The sequence below is a fragment of the Temnothorax longispinosus genome, chromosome 2 (assembly GCF_030848805.1).
Source record: "Temnothorax longispinosus isolate EJ_2023e chromosome 2, Tlon_JGU_v1, whole genome shotgun sequence".
In the NCBI taxonomy this organism is placed as follows: Eukaryota; Metazoa; Arthropoda; class Insecta; order Hymenoptera; family Formicidae; genus Temnothorax; species Temnothorax longispinosus.
Window position 1 is genome coordinate 11,242,920 of NC_092359.1, and position 15,768 is coordinate 11,258,687.

Genomic DNA, 15,768 nt, shown 5'->3' on the forward strand with positions numbered 1-15,768 from the left:
CGAGTTGATTACGGTGTTGTTTTTGATATGAGTGCCGAGTCAGTTCTTGCTCCTTTTTTATTATTTTATTATTTTATTATTTGTATTTATTTTGTCAGTTCTTGCTTCTCTATAGCAAAACAAGAACTGACGAAATAATACACAGCCTCCGAAAACTCTTTGTTATTGTTTTATGGGCTTATTGTCCCACGAGTGCCGCGATAATATCATCTCACCCAGACAGAGCCCGGGGCTTATTGTTAGCTATATAAATACTTTCAAAGGGCAACCCGGAGGCATAATATGCGATGCAACACCCCTTGCGCCACGCAGCCATCGGCACAGTAACCTTGTTACTGCATCTTGGAGTCTTGGAGGGGTCCTCTTTGTCGGCCGCATCTAGCTGCACTGCCGAGCATGTAATCCCTGTGTATGACCTTAAGCTTCTTTTTAATCCGCCTCCGGTGCGGACGCCCGTAATCCCCGCGGCGGGGGGATGCTAAGTTTGTTAAATGTGATCCCTAGGTTAGCTTGACAAGGGGATGTCGGATTTGTTCAACAGATCAAAATTTGCCTCGTGCCCATAATTCCTGTAAGTCGGTACAACGAGCGTTCTCAACCCCTCAAACGCCGCGTGCACCCACCCCGGAGCTTCGACAAGGTGAAAACCCATCGGGGGTAACCAAACTAAAATTTTTAGTAAAAGGAGGAGGGTTTCTAAGGCTGGTTTTCGGCCACCGTTGAATTTCATTCCAAAATATCAGAAACGTTCTGTTTTTGTAAGAACTATTGAAATTCGATGATTTTTGAACGTATTTTGATGCCTATGTCCTGTAACTTATTTAATTAATCCCATTTTTACCATCAACGTTTCTATGTTACCTCCTATGATACCTACATTGTCATCTTTTTACATTTGTATTGTGTGTGTGTGTATGTATATATGTATGTATGTATGTATGTATGTATTTCAGGTAGAGAAGAAAGTTAAAAGCATTTTTATGGGATAAACTTCCGAAAACGGCCCCCCTCCGATTTCGATGAAACTTTGTGAAAAGCTTCGTTTTGGGTCAAAATGAAAGCCCTTAAAAGGAATTTTGGCGACTCCTATGATAAAGACATTTTTTTAGATAAAATGATAAAAAATATAGGAAAATCTTCGTAATTCTACAGGATGTTATAAATTGAATATATACTGTTTGTATTTAATGACTTTATGTTTTTATCCTCCCCCGAAAGCACGGGGGGGGGGGTGTGCGTGAACCTCGGTTCGCGTGGAAAGTGTATGCGTGAACTATTTCGGGACTACCGCACCTCCCCCGAAAGCACGGGGGGGGTGTGCGTGAACCTCGGTTCGCGTGGAAAGTGTATGCGTGAACTATTTCGGTACTACCGCACCTCCCCCGAAAGCACGGGGGGGGGGTGTGCGTGAACCTCGGTTCGCGTGGAAAGTGTATGCGTGAACTATTTCGGGACTACCGCACCTCCCCCGAAAGCACGGGGGGGTGTGCGTGAACCTCGGTTCGCGTGGAAAGTGTATGCGTGAACTATTTCGGGACTACCGCACCTCCCCCGAAAGCACGGGGGGGTGTGCGTGAACCTCGGTTCGCGTGGAAAGTGTATGCGTGAACTATTTCGGTACTACCGCACCTCCCCCGAAAGCACGGGGGGGGGGGGGGTGTGCGTGAACCTCGGTTCGCGTGGAAAGTGTATGCGTGAACTATTTCGGGACTACCGCACCTCCCCCGAAAGCACGGGGGGGTGTGCGTGAACCTCGGTTCGCGTGGAAAGTGTAATATATTACAAAGCATATTATTTATGTATTCTGCTGTAAGTATATAATAAAAACATTAAATCATTAAATACAAACAGTATATATTCAATTTATAACATCCTGTAAAATTACGAAGATTTTCCTACATTTTTTATCATTTTATCTAAAAAAATGGCTTTATCATAGGAGTCGCCAAAATTCCTTTTAAGGGCTTTCATTTTAACCCAAAACGAAGCTTTTCACAAAGTTTCATCGAAATCGGAGGGGGGCCGTTTTCGGAAGTCTACCCTTTTTATGTATTAATACATACATACATACACACATACCGACATTTTTTTTAATGCAATATTTCGACGTTTTAGAACACTCTGAACATATTGACATTAAAAACTCAAAAAACAATCTTTTCTTTGGTTTCTTCTACCCCTATTTCATATATAATTTATTAACATTTGGTTGATTAGATCTAGTTTTATATGCGATCAAAGATCCATATACGAAGTTTATGAAAACAAAGCTTTCTCTATGAGGAAGCAAAAATCTGATACTCTTGGTAAGTTTATTGTTGAAACATTTGTTGCTTGTTTTATTTCAAGATTCATATAAGAAAGCCAGAGAAATTCTGCCAATGGCCGAGGATACAGATGGACTCGATACAGAAAAAGAAACAGGAAGAGGCATGAGAAAAAAAAGAGAAATATACATACTTTTTAATGATAACGATAATGATGATAATGATGATGATGAGGAGGAGAAGGAGAAGAAGAAAAATCACACACGAATTTCCAAGGAAAAGGGAAAGGCTCTACCCAGGCCACCAAAATCTAATTATAATAAGGATCTTCAAATCAGAAGTAGTAGCTCTGTACGGAATGCTCTGCAAAGATTGAAAAATCAAAGAGTTAAAAAAAATGGAGGAGAATTGGTACAATTGATAAAAGGTCAGACACAGAGGAAGAAAATGGTTGATGATAATCTAGAAGTACCTAAAAAATACGGTGCAGAAGATATCAATATGGAACTTGAAAAAGCTCGCAACAGAATTCAGGAACGAATAAAGAAAGCACGGGACGAAAAAGAGACGGAGGCTCATGTGCGAGAGAATCTGGGAATAATAGATAAAGAAAATGAAAGACACCTAGTGGTCAGTATGATATGAATGTACATTTCAGATCACCTGGCCTTTAGTAATTTCTCCACTCATAGGTAAGCGCTATTAGAATTAGAAATATTGTTTAGATATCCTGGTGTATCATGTTATTTGTTTATTATTGCAGATGAGGTAGATAATACTAGATAATGTGACGTCCGTTACAACTTGTCAGCCCAGGCAACGTCCAGTCTCTGCCCTTGCACTTGACCCAAAGTCTTCTACATTTAGTCGTTTAAGCTCTGTCTTAAGCCTTGTGTATACGATACTAGAAATCGGTCCGACTTTTAGTTTAAGCCAATGAAACTGCTGCTTTTCTGTAAGAGCTACAAGTTGATTGGCTTAAACCGAAACTCGGACCGATTTCTAGTATCGTGTACACAAGGGTTTACCCAACCAGTCTGCTACATTTAGTCGTTCAAGTTCTGTCGCCTCCAATCAGTCTGCCACATTTAGTCGTTCAAGCTCTGTCGCATCTAACAAACCACTCGTCACAACATCTCCAGTATTGAATGTGCAAAAAATATTGACTGGTAAATACAGATTAGCTTGAATAGCTAGCTTTAATACGTTTGTACGATATTGTTTCTCTGTGTTGTATCTCACTGTCTTGTTTAATGCATTTTGATTTTGTTTAGCGCCCTCAATGGCAAATGAATCAAACTTGGATCAAGATATATCTTTATCTTCGGCAGGTAAATGTATGTAATTGTAACATTTATTCATTTATTTCCTTTACTACTCTACCCAGTAAAAACAACCACTAGGCTTTTGACTACAAAATGATGTCGACGTCAAAATCGTCATCACTTTCTCTGTTCTACCTGGGGATCGATTATGTACTTTAAAACAGTGAAAATTACAAAAGTGAGCGAATTTATATACTAAAATATTTAAAATTTTATTGATTAACATTTCATTGGTCACCTGGTGAATTCGCTCCCCAAGCAGCATTTTGACGTCCGCCCGACGTTAGGATAAACACACTTAACGTTGGTATCCAACGTTTTCGTCGTTTCAACCCTCTTTTGCACTAATTTGGGGAATCAAATTTAGGTTGTACCAACGTTGAAATCCGACTTATATAAGTTAAATTGAGGTTACATTTTTTTCACCAGTTTTAACCCTATTCACTCCAACGTTTTTTTCGCCCCAATAATCCTCCAACCATGCACTTTCGAGTCCCACGTGTTTTTTATAATGTTAATAGCTTTGAAAAATTCCCCAAAAATTATTATAATATCTTTGTACCTTCGACTAAAAATCAATGTAAAGAACATTTGAAAATCATTTATTTAATATTTTTTTACAACAATTATATGTTGACAAACACACGTTACGACTCGTTTTACTTAAAAAATCATAACTCACGAACAAATTGACGAAGCTTAATGAACCAAAACGCAAATTAAAGCTAAAAGTAGTGCAAATGAGAAAAAAAAATGAGATAATTATTAATTAAATAGGAATACTTAATTTCGTCGCCGCAAATTTGGTAATTTTTAAATGGTACAGAAGGACTTTAAGGACTTAAAGAATGCTAGAAAAAGAATTTCTGAATAAGAAAAGGCGAATTTGAAGTGTGACAGATATTTTTTATGTAAAAAAATTAATTTTTTTTATATAATCGTAGCTCTTCCCCACCTCTTCCACCTGCCTCTGAGCCATAATAGACCTTTGTGGAATGTTAAATTTCTTTTTTAACGACAAAAATATTTTAAATACGGTTAAATTATACACAAAAATACATTTTTATCGAAAAAAATGCTCATTTACCTTTCACACAACACTGACGTAATCCTCCAACCATGCACTTTCATGTCCCACCGAGATTTTGATTGTTCCCCGTTTCGAGAGTAAATGAGCTAGGACTTTGAAATTTTTACCTGAGGTTCCCTGCCACAATAACTTTTCCGGCGCGGAGGGGATTCTCCCACGATCATTTGTTTTCCGGAACAATCGACTGTTAGAAATTCGTGGGACACGAAAGGCATGGTTGGAGCGAATAGGGTTCGTTGGTATAAGTAATTTTTGTAAATATTGATTTTGTACACTCTGCTAGACCTGAGGTTATTTTTTCACAACGTACATTTTAGGTGTAGTTTTCGTGCTTCCATTCAAACCATATGACGGCATTGGTGTAATAAATGTATCATAATACGTACTTATCAATTTGGCACAAATAAAATGGTTTTAGAGGAAAAATATAGTTTCGCGCAGTCTTTGATACTATATTGTAATTTTGCCATAAATACACAAACCCAGCACTGAAAATGTATAACAAAACCCACTTTATTGATAAATGTGGAAATGATAGGTCGAAATTAGACGAATCCCTTCTAAAATATTCCAATTTACTAAATATTGTAATAAATAACTAAAATTTTTAAAATGTAAATTTTAATTTTTTTTATCAAAATTACTTTTAAGATAAATATGTTGTCAAAACCTTAACAACAGATATTATATAAATGCTTTAAATTGTTAATAAAATGCGTTAAAAAATATAAATCTAAATATACTGGAAAATGGCGGATTATTTGCCTCCCTCTTTGACGAATGAAAATGGCGAAGTCAGCGTTTCACACTATATCAAACTTTACGTAGTAAAAGGTGCGATAAATTCTACTAAGATTTGTCTTCTCGTATAAAATAATAAACTTTTTCAGACTTTTGCAAACTAAGTAGTATACCACTGTAGGCAAAATTGTACCTATATTGACTAAAAGTCTTAACAAGGTCGCCAAACTGACTTAACATGTCGATAAAGTATCGATTAGTTGAAAATTCTATACTAGATTTGCGAATGAGTCGTATATCTTAACCAAATCCGACCTATGCAATACCATCTATGGTGATCTAGAGCATGGTTATGGCAGCCGTGCAGCCGAGCGAACGCGCTCTCGAACTGTGAACCGCGCGGCGCGCGCGCGTTGCTTCCCGACGACGACGCGACGCGACGATAACCGCGTGAGATGAGATGGACCGGTTCGATCGTGGATCGTCAACATTCGTCGCATAGTCCTCGTAGTTCACGCACGACGCCGCGAATTGCCGTCGGCGATGCCCGCTTAACGCAGCAGTAATCTGCTCTACATTCTTTTAGGCAGAATTTGTTACCATTTCTCGCGATTTCTTAACGTCGCGTCAGTCAGAAATGACCACAGGCGACGTTTCACAACGTTAGCGTTTTACAACGTTTGATAACAAAACGTTGGTTTACGTTGGGAATTACGTATTGAAGTCGCTCGAAAAGTGTGGTGCAGAGTATAACGTCAGGCGAACGTTAAATATCTTAACGTCGGGTAATAGGACTTAAACTGTTTCAAATTTGACGTTGAGAAAGTGATAAAAAAAGCACGTCGTAATTTTAACGTTAAGACAACGTCCAAAAAACGTTAGTAATTATAAGTTACATTTTATAACTTTCTTGGATCGCTTACAACGTTGTGATTAGTAGAAAAGTAGTCCTTAGTCGAAAAGTTAACCGAAAAATGCTGCTTGGGTCACTTTTGTAATTTTCACTAAGTTTTGAAGTACACAATCAATCTTCCGGAATACAAATAAAATTCGGTATTATTTATGTGTCAACATATTTTAATTTATTTTGCCATCATTTTGATTACTTATTTTGACATCATACTCCTCATCGATTTGATGGCTTTGACATCATTTTGACTAAAGTTGTTTTCACTGGGTAGTATACTAAAACTATCCTATTATATATCTTTTACGTTATAATACATCTTTTAAAAATGTGATTTGTCTTTATAGGTTTTGCTATCTGGGTATATGTTGGCTTCAATTTTTTATGTTACAGGTGTGCTTGTGCTGAAAACAGTTCTCTCTAAGCAAGAAGAACTGTCGCGGAATCTTAAAAATGTAGACCATAAACTGGATCTTATTATGGACCTTGTTAGAACTGCCGAAAATGTCAAAAAACCAGAAGGATGGCCTATTCTTCCATTACGTGACGGCTAAAACCTTCTGAAGGTCACTCGGGGTCATGACCTTGACAACATATATCAAGGTCATTGAAATCGGTGAGGTCGCCCTTAATCTTGACATTTACCGATTTTCTCTCCTGAGGTTGCATCACAACTGAATTGGACCAGGGACAGAGATAAAAAAAGGAATCAAGTCACTAAAATGTGGTACGTGCATCATTGGTAAGTTTTTGAAAATTCTGAGAAAAAAAACATGAAATTCTTACTGTCAGTCCTGCTGTGTCTTAAGGGGGGAGCTTCATGTAAAACGCTGAAAACAAGGCAATTTTCTGAAATTTTTTTTAAAGAGACATTAAAATAAATGGCTACTTATTGAAACTTGGGGAATGGTTTTAGCAACATTTGTAGATGTAAAAAAATTTTTATTGCAAAATTCTTTATTTATAAGTAGCAACAAAGCCTATTCTCAAAGGCCGCGGCGCCGGACTTCACAATTGGCGTGCAGCATTGCGCCTGCAATTAATCACTGAATCAAAAATACAAAATTTTTTTACTTTTATTATAAGTTACCATTGTCGGTAAACCTATTTGTTCAGTAAAAAATGCAAAATTGAAAAAAATAACAGAACTTAGAAAAAAATTTGATTTTTACGGAAAAATTTTTGGCTTCAATTATGTAATAAAAGTTATTTAATTTGATAAAATGACTAAACAAGTAGGTTTACATACAATGGTATTTAGTTATCTACATGCATGCCAAAGAGCAAGTCGATTGGTCGAATATAGGGGGAATTGGTACATCGGATCGACATTGAATCGACGTCTTTTAGACGTGTCTAATTGAGATCTATAGATCATCTACATAGACGTTCACATTTTTAAATTTCGACGCTATCTAGATCTTAATATCGACGTCTATAAAACATCTATTAGACATCTAGTTGATACGATGAGTGCATTCGGTACTACAACCGCTCAGTATGCATTTTACTTTTGTTGGAGTACAGTAGACTACAAGGAAATACTAGAATTAAAACACTCTTTAATGAGAAAATTCACCCGACATAAAAAAATTATATTTATATTGAAATTGTATTACTACTTTTTAACTAAATTTGTTTCTTAAGGAGGTTCGATGGCTTCATCGGAGGGAGTAGTGGGACGCGGGGGTTCTGGAAACAGCGCACTAGCGTTTGAAGTAGTGGGAATGAAGGGGATTGCTCTGATTGGTCGCCGCGTGTATAATGCGTGCAGCTGTTCACGTCGTTCACGACCATGACAGTCTATGCAGACGAAAAATCAAGCAATTTATGCTTTAATAATTAATTTTTCTACGAAATGTGCGGTAACCTTCCCCTTTCTTTCGCTCATTTATTTGTAAATTATTAAGTTACATGTGCAAATTTATTTTTCTTTATTATTTGCATTTTTTCTTGCACTTATTTCATTCTGAAGGTATATGCAATATGTCATTTCCCATAAAAACCATAAGAACCTATGTTAAAAATGCAGCCAGTTTCATGCAATTTTAATATGTTGTTCTGGAATGCAAAATAGAATTATGTGAATTTTTTGGGAATTTTTCACCGTCCCGTTTTGAAATAAATCTACTCCTAAAATTGTATTTTTTAGGTTTTTGGAGTAGATTTTTTTCAAAACAGGACGGTGAAAAATTCCCAAAAAATTCACATAATTCTATTTTGCATTGCAGAACAACATATTAAAATTTCATGAAATTTTCTGCATTTTGTTGTAGCCATCGAACCACCTTAAGGGTCGGCAGGAGACCCAGGCAAACTCAGGTACACTCAGGTGCACTTTATGCACTAAGTGCACGTTAAACTGCACTTTACTCCGTATTTCATTTATTATAAATTTCTAGAGCAAAAATGCAAAATCGGGGTCTGTAGTTGACTGCATTATTATAGAAAGAGTGTATAAAAAAAATTCACGAATCTATGTAACTTATTTTATGAGAAATCCTGTTATTACGAATTACGGATTATTAAAATTTCGAATCGGATATACAAATAGAATTTTTTTTTAATGTCGGGTGAATGTCAGAAACCAGTGCCGGTTCATTACAAAATAGGCCTATTGGGCCAACGTCGCGCCGTGCGATTACAAAAAGAAAAAAAACTTCTTTATTCTAACTTATCTGTAAAATAAAAAGCGAGTCATTATAAAAAACCTTACCCAGCACCACATACACACATGTCTAAAACCGCATAAGACGTCTTTTAGATATCTTTTAGCCATCTTTTTTTGTACAAATTTGAGAACATTGTAATTTGTGGTACTATTTCGTAGATATTTTTGTAAAAAAATAACTGACAGTTAGCATGTTCAAAAGCGGGACATAAAACGTCTAAAAGACATCTTTTAGACATTTTTTAGACGTTTTATGTCCCGCTTTTGAACATGCTTGCTGTCAGTTATTTTTTTGCAGAAATATCTACGAAATAGTACCACAAATTACAATGTCCTCAAATCAAGAAATTATTGCAAGTAGTATTTCATGAAAATCTACAATTTAATAAAAAATAATACAAAAATCTACAAATATTAAAAATTTTAGAATCAACAAAACCATAAAAAATTAAAACATCTGCTTACTTGTAGAATACTACAATTATTTATAAATAGCTATGAAATTTACCACAATTTACATATCGTAAAACTATACAAATTAGAATCTAATCCAGTTTTTAGTCTCTCATAAAATACTACAACTACGTACAAATACTAACAAATACCGATTTGTTTGTACAGATCAAAAATTTATTACAATTATGGCTAATTAAAATTTGTAATTTTTAGTTAAATGTTACTACAAGTTTTTACACAAATCTTCCAAAATTCATCTATTATTAATAACTTCTTAATTTGCAGAAGTCAAAATACATATGTTTTTATTTTCGTATAGTTTGCTGTAAGACCCAATAGAAAAATACACAAATGTACAATTTTTTACCTAATTAAATTTCTGACTCGTGAATGATTGTAATTTCGTATATAATACTACAAGGTCCTATAAAAAACAACAAAATTCTTAAGCCTTTTACGAATCGTGAATCCATGGAAATCTACATGTATTCGCTTTTTTAGATTTTTATAAGATACTACAATTTTACATGGAAAGTTTGAAGGTTTGGTTGAAGGTCTGTTAATTTTCATGTAAAATTGTAGTATCTTATAAACATCTAAAAAAAGCAAATTTATGTAGATTTTCATGAATTCACGAGTTGTAAAAGGCTTAAAGATTCTGTCGTTTTCTGTAGAACCTTGTAGTATTGTATGCAAAATTACAATCATTCACGAGTCAGAAATTTAATTAGGTAAAAAATTGTACATTTATGTATTTTTCTATTAGACTTTACAACAGACTATACGAAAATAAAAACATAAGTATTTTGACTTCTGCGAATTAAGAAGTTATTAATAATAGATAAATTTTGGAAGATTTGTGTAAAAACTTGTAACATTTAACTAAAAATGACACATTTTAATTAGCCACAATTGTAATAAATTTTTGAGTTGTACAAACAAATTGGTATTTGTTAGTATTTGTACGTAGTTGTAGTATTTCATGAGAAACTAAAAACTGAATTAAATGTTAAGTTGCATAGTTTTACGATACGTAAATTGTAGTAGATTTCTATAGTCATTTATAAATAATTGTAGTATTCTACAAGTAAGCAGATGTTTTAATTTTTTAAGATTTTGTTCCTTCTTAAATTTTTAAAATTTGTACATTTTTGTACTATTTTTTATAAAATTGTAGTTTTTCATAAAATACTACTTGCAATAATTTCTTGATTTGAGAACATTGTAATTTGTGGTACTATTTCGTAGATATTTCTACAAAAAAATAACTATTTCTACAAAAAATTAAATATTTCAACAAAAATGTACAAATTTCTATTTCTAGTTAAATTTTGTAGTTATTCATAGAAATGTTTTTCGCCAGGGTATACACACATACATATATATACGTACATTATATATATATATAAACTTAAAATTGAATCTGACAAACTTTCTATATAATTGTTACTCTAGTCAACTCTAGTGCAATAAAATAAAGCGAAAAAAAAACACCAATAACATAAGGCTTCAAAAATTGCATATAAAAGGAAATCCTAAACAATTTTACATTTTAATCTTGTTTACGCCCAGCAGCATTTCGTAGCCAACTTCTGACTGCATTTAAAGCTTCTGATAAATCGCTGTTCAGAAATTTTAGTAGCATCACTCCTAGATTAAAAATACAATATAGAGAAATAAATATTCTGCGAATTTCTGAGTTACTCAAGGGGATCCTATAGTGGCGGTAGTTACCGACATTTTTTCATTTTAAGGAATTTTTGAATTGGCTTTACAGAATTGCAAGTTTTTGGTCTAGAATTAAAGTACGCACAAAAATCTACATCGCGTTGTACGATTTCATATCGGGAACGAAAAAAAATTAAAAATTTTACTAATTTGGGCACATACAACTGTCATCTGACAACAATAACAAAATTACTGCAGTTTATATATATATAATGACACCAAGGCGACGTAGGGACAACATGTAAGAACAATATCGTGTAAATAAAACTAAGATTCAACGTCTAGAAAAAAAGATTCCGTAAAATGAAGTTTTATTAAGCAAAAGCACATTTAGGTTGACAGGATAAGCAGTATTGCGTGTAGCGAGAGATGGCGCAGCAATCGAACAAAAACAGATGCCTCTGGTTAGACAAGGACAGACATAGATATATAACATAGAAAACAGGATTAGAAATGTTGACATTACCGACGTCGAGGAAGTTCGGCCTTCGCTATAGGATTCCCTTAATATTGTATAATAAATTAAAAGCTTTGTGGGAGACGGAATACTTGAAAGAAGATAGAATACCTTGAAATAATTCCCAATGTTTCAAAGCATATATGTATAATTTTTCATATACATGTATACAAGATGGACAAAATACAGCGTCAGTAAATAACGCTGTATTTTGTCCATCCTGCATATATGTACATAATTTTCCTAATTTTATACGTGTCGAAAAATATGAATGAGTTTATTTGTAACCAAAAGCAGGTAAAATCCTCATGTCCGTTTATTTATGATAGATAGGAATTAAGACCCGTTTAATTTTTTAATATTCCATATTTCAATTTAAACCTATATATAATCGATCGAAGTTGTAAATGCTATCGACGTCTGATCGACGTCGATCTGATTTGCTATTTCGATCTGGGAAAGTTGTAGACGCCATCGACGTCTGATCGATGTCGATCCGATTTACCATTTCCCCTAAGTAATCTTGCACGCCAATTTGAAAAACATGGTTTTGAGAAAAACGCGTTTAAAGTTTCAAGTTCTCGGAGCGCGCGCTTTACTTGCGTAACGCTCAGGTATAAAATCGCCTATTTTAAGTTCGAATTTCGCTCTGGAACTTTGGGAACATATTCTAGAGATATTATACTAATGATTTGTGCAATAAAATTTTTTCCAATTTTTTTGACTGGTTACATAAGGCTCCCCCTTTAAAATACACTTGATCTACTCTTAATAAATATGATAATTAACTTAAATCCTGTATTTAGTATTTTTCATGCATAATATTGTAATTTTTTAAATCTTTTTTCAGATGCATGTGGCAAACAATATAAAGGAAATTTTTCGAGATCACAAGTCACAGGCTCCATAAGTAATTCGTCATTTATTGCATATCCCCACAGGGTTCGCAATCTACTACCAACACTATCCTTCTCCTCTCACTTTAACCCTTTGGACCAACGGCTTAACGTCTCTTTCCGAAAGACGGAGCCCAGTTTTCTCCGCACAAGAGCCTATCTTGCACGGAGGGGCGCAGCTAATCGGAAAAACATTCCATGCTTCATGGCTCTAGTGGACTCGAACCCTTAGATTACGAGTCTGGCGCTCTACCACTAGACCACACTGCCGCCCGGCTCCATAAGTACGTGGCTTCGAAGTAATTCAAAGAGGAGAGCCATAAATAATTGTGATTTGCCAAGATAATAAATATTTTACAAAGGTCGATTACCTCCCCTAGGTACAGATACTTATTTGTTATGTTTTTTGCAATGTCAAAATAGGTTGTCAAAGGAAAATATATGAAATTATATAACTACAGGTATAAATGTAAAAATTTGTTTTACAGGTGACAAGAGGTAACAACGAAAGCGGGACTATACACGAGTGGTTATAACCAACAGATGAGTCGATATTTGCACGGCTATCCGTAGATGCAACGCAGAAGCATTTTATTTTATTTTGTATCGCAAAAGTTCGTAAAAAAAATCGAAATAAATTATTTCCAATTATGTTCCAATTATGTTTGACATGTGAGAATACTTATCAGTTAACTATCGACGGTTAAATGCCATAAAAATTTTAACCAATTTGTAACAAATTAGTATTAAAATACATAATATTATGTATCATTTCATGACTATTTATTTCAATAACGTTTCCCACACTATATCAATCTACTAAGTGCGCTTATAATGCACTTATAATACGCTTTTTTGAACGGATTTTGAGCGCGCTTTGAACGCTTTAAAACTCCATTTTTCCTGCGCTGGTTTTACGCGCTTATAAACGCTTTTTCTAGTGGATTTTGAAAGCGCTTTTAAAGCGGTAATATGCTTCTAAAGCGCTAAAAAAGCGCTGAATTCCTGCACCCGCAGTAGCGCTTTCAAAACACTTTTCAGGCGCTGTTGTGCTACATGGGTCATTATGGAAACGTGAAATTGGCCGCGAACTCGGTTTCGCAAATTCAAAGAGGTAATTTAGACAGTAAATGTACATACATACATTCAGATACATTTACCGTATATCTGAAAGACGGTATTGCAAAAACTCTCTGTTATGTAATTGTCGCTGTCCTTTTGAAAATTAATCGCTTGTTTGTGTTTCTTAATAAAAAACATCTCTGCGATTTCTCTCTTTTTAACATGTTTTTCTTTACGCGTGCTTCCTTATGGTAATAAGTAAGTATTGGCTTGAGTTCAATCACGAATTTAATTGGTCTGCAACAAAAAAAAAAACGTAAAGAAAAACATGTTAAAAAGAGAGAAATTGCAGAGATGTTTTTCATTAAGAAACAAGCAATTAATCTTCAAAAGGACCAAGAGTTTGACTTGTGTCGCTCCCTGGAAAGCTCCCAATATATGACAAAGGCTGCGGTCCACTTGACGCTACAAATGCTTTGAAGCGTTCTTCTTCTCCTTCTTTCTTTATTGAAAGAAAGGAAAAGAGAAGTGCTTCGAAGCATTTGTAATATCAAGTGGACCGCAGCCAAAATGATAGAGCCCGGGCTACGTAGCTCTAACTTTCATTTGTTATAAATTATTTATTGCTTAGTCACACACTGAGGTGTGCAGACGTGCTTCCTAACACGCTTCCAATGCATCTATATTTTATAATTTGACCATTTTATTATATTTTATTATTTGATTATTTTGTCATGGCTTTGTGTATGATGGCTTTGCGGCTCGTTAGCGGGGGTAGAAAACTCGAAAATAAAACTCCCGGTTCTCGCGCCTGTGTTTGCACTCGATCTGTAGTTCACGGTGACAGTACGTAAAGATTATAGTTTTCGTAATCTCGACGCTTTTTGTGCTTGCTTTAATCCGCTATGTTTCGCTGTGCGCTTCTAACAAGGGAACTACCACAACTGTCCGGCTCCGATTTGAATTTTCTTTAAGTATGTTGTTAAACACAAAAATCCAAAAGACACGTATTTTTTTATAGGCGCTCTAATTCATCTTTAGGAGGTGAAACACCCCTTCGAAAAAATCGGTTTTTTTCTTTCGGGCCGAATATCTCCGAAACTATAAAAGATTAAAAAATTTTTTAAAATGGAAATTAAATGGCTTCAAAAGTACTTTGAAATAATGACAAAATAATTTTTTTATTTCTTTTATTTTTAAATATACCCCCGCCACCAATACATTTTTTTCAAAATTTTAAAAATTCTTTATTACCAAATAAAAGGTTATTTTTTTTACAAATTCAACCATATATGATAAAGTTATGTTACGATAAACCATTTTCAAGAATTAATTACAAACGCCTTCGTATATACGCTATCCATGCTCATCCGTACTATGTGCGTAAGTAATTACACAGGCACACAAAAAAAAGTGTCTTGGCCGAGATACTACACTAGTGTATTCTTATGTATTTTGACCCGCTGAATCCGAATCCGAAGTCAGAATTGTCAGTTTGGCTCTCAGTTCCGAGCAAACCTCAAAACTCCACGAAACGAACACTTTTTTTGAGGTTTGCTCGGAATTAAGAGCCAAACTGACAATTCTGACTTCGGATTCGGATTCAGCGGGTCAAAATACATGGGAATACACTAGTGTGGTGTCTCGGCCAAGACACTTTTTTTTTGTCTGCCTGTGTTATTGTCGAAACAATATAGGCAAATGTGTATATGTATTATAATACATATATACAATTATAAAGCATATAGAAAACTATAAAAATTTTACTTGCAACATTTTTTATATATCTTATTGTTTCGACAATAATTACTTAAGGTAAATGTCCCTATGCCCGACCGTGCTCTCTCTACCGACCACTTTGACGTGAAACGTTATTTACGAGGCTGCCGATTCATCAACACGTTGATTAGTGGAGTGGAAAAATTCCGGAATTCGTGCAGTACAAAAGGATTGTAACGTGCAGAGTAAGTACAATAATTAGATATATTTTTTTTCGCATTTCTTGCCGCACGTCACTATCCACGCGTATTCTCTCGTGATCGTCCTACCTCAGTTCGCGGTACGATATCGCGCTCACCTTCAGTCCGTTTTGAAGAAAATTCGTCAGATATAGTCAAGAAAGTTTGTTCATTATTGTACTTTATTTACTGGCGAAGAAAATCTCCTAT

At 34.8% G+C, this 15,768-nt stretch overlaps 1 long non-coding RNA gene across 1 annotated transcript; it reads left to right on the plus strand.

Moving 5' to 3' along the window:
• The first annotated feature begins 6,614 nt into the window (after nucleotides 1-6,614).
• On the plus strand, nucleotides 6,615-13,165 carry LOC139808965 (uncharacterized). Its single transcript, XR_011730987.1, has 3 exons — nucleotides 6,615-7,072; nucleotides 12,493-12,918; nucleotides 13,027-13,165. It is a non-coding gene; the product is annotated as an uncharacterized lncRNA (long non-coding RNA).
• The last annotated feature ends 2,603 nt before the right edge of the window (nucleotides 13,166-15,768 follow it).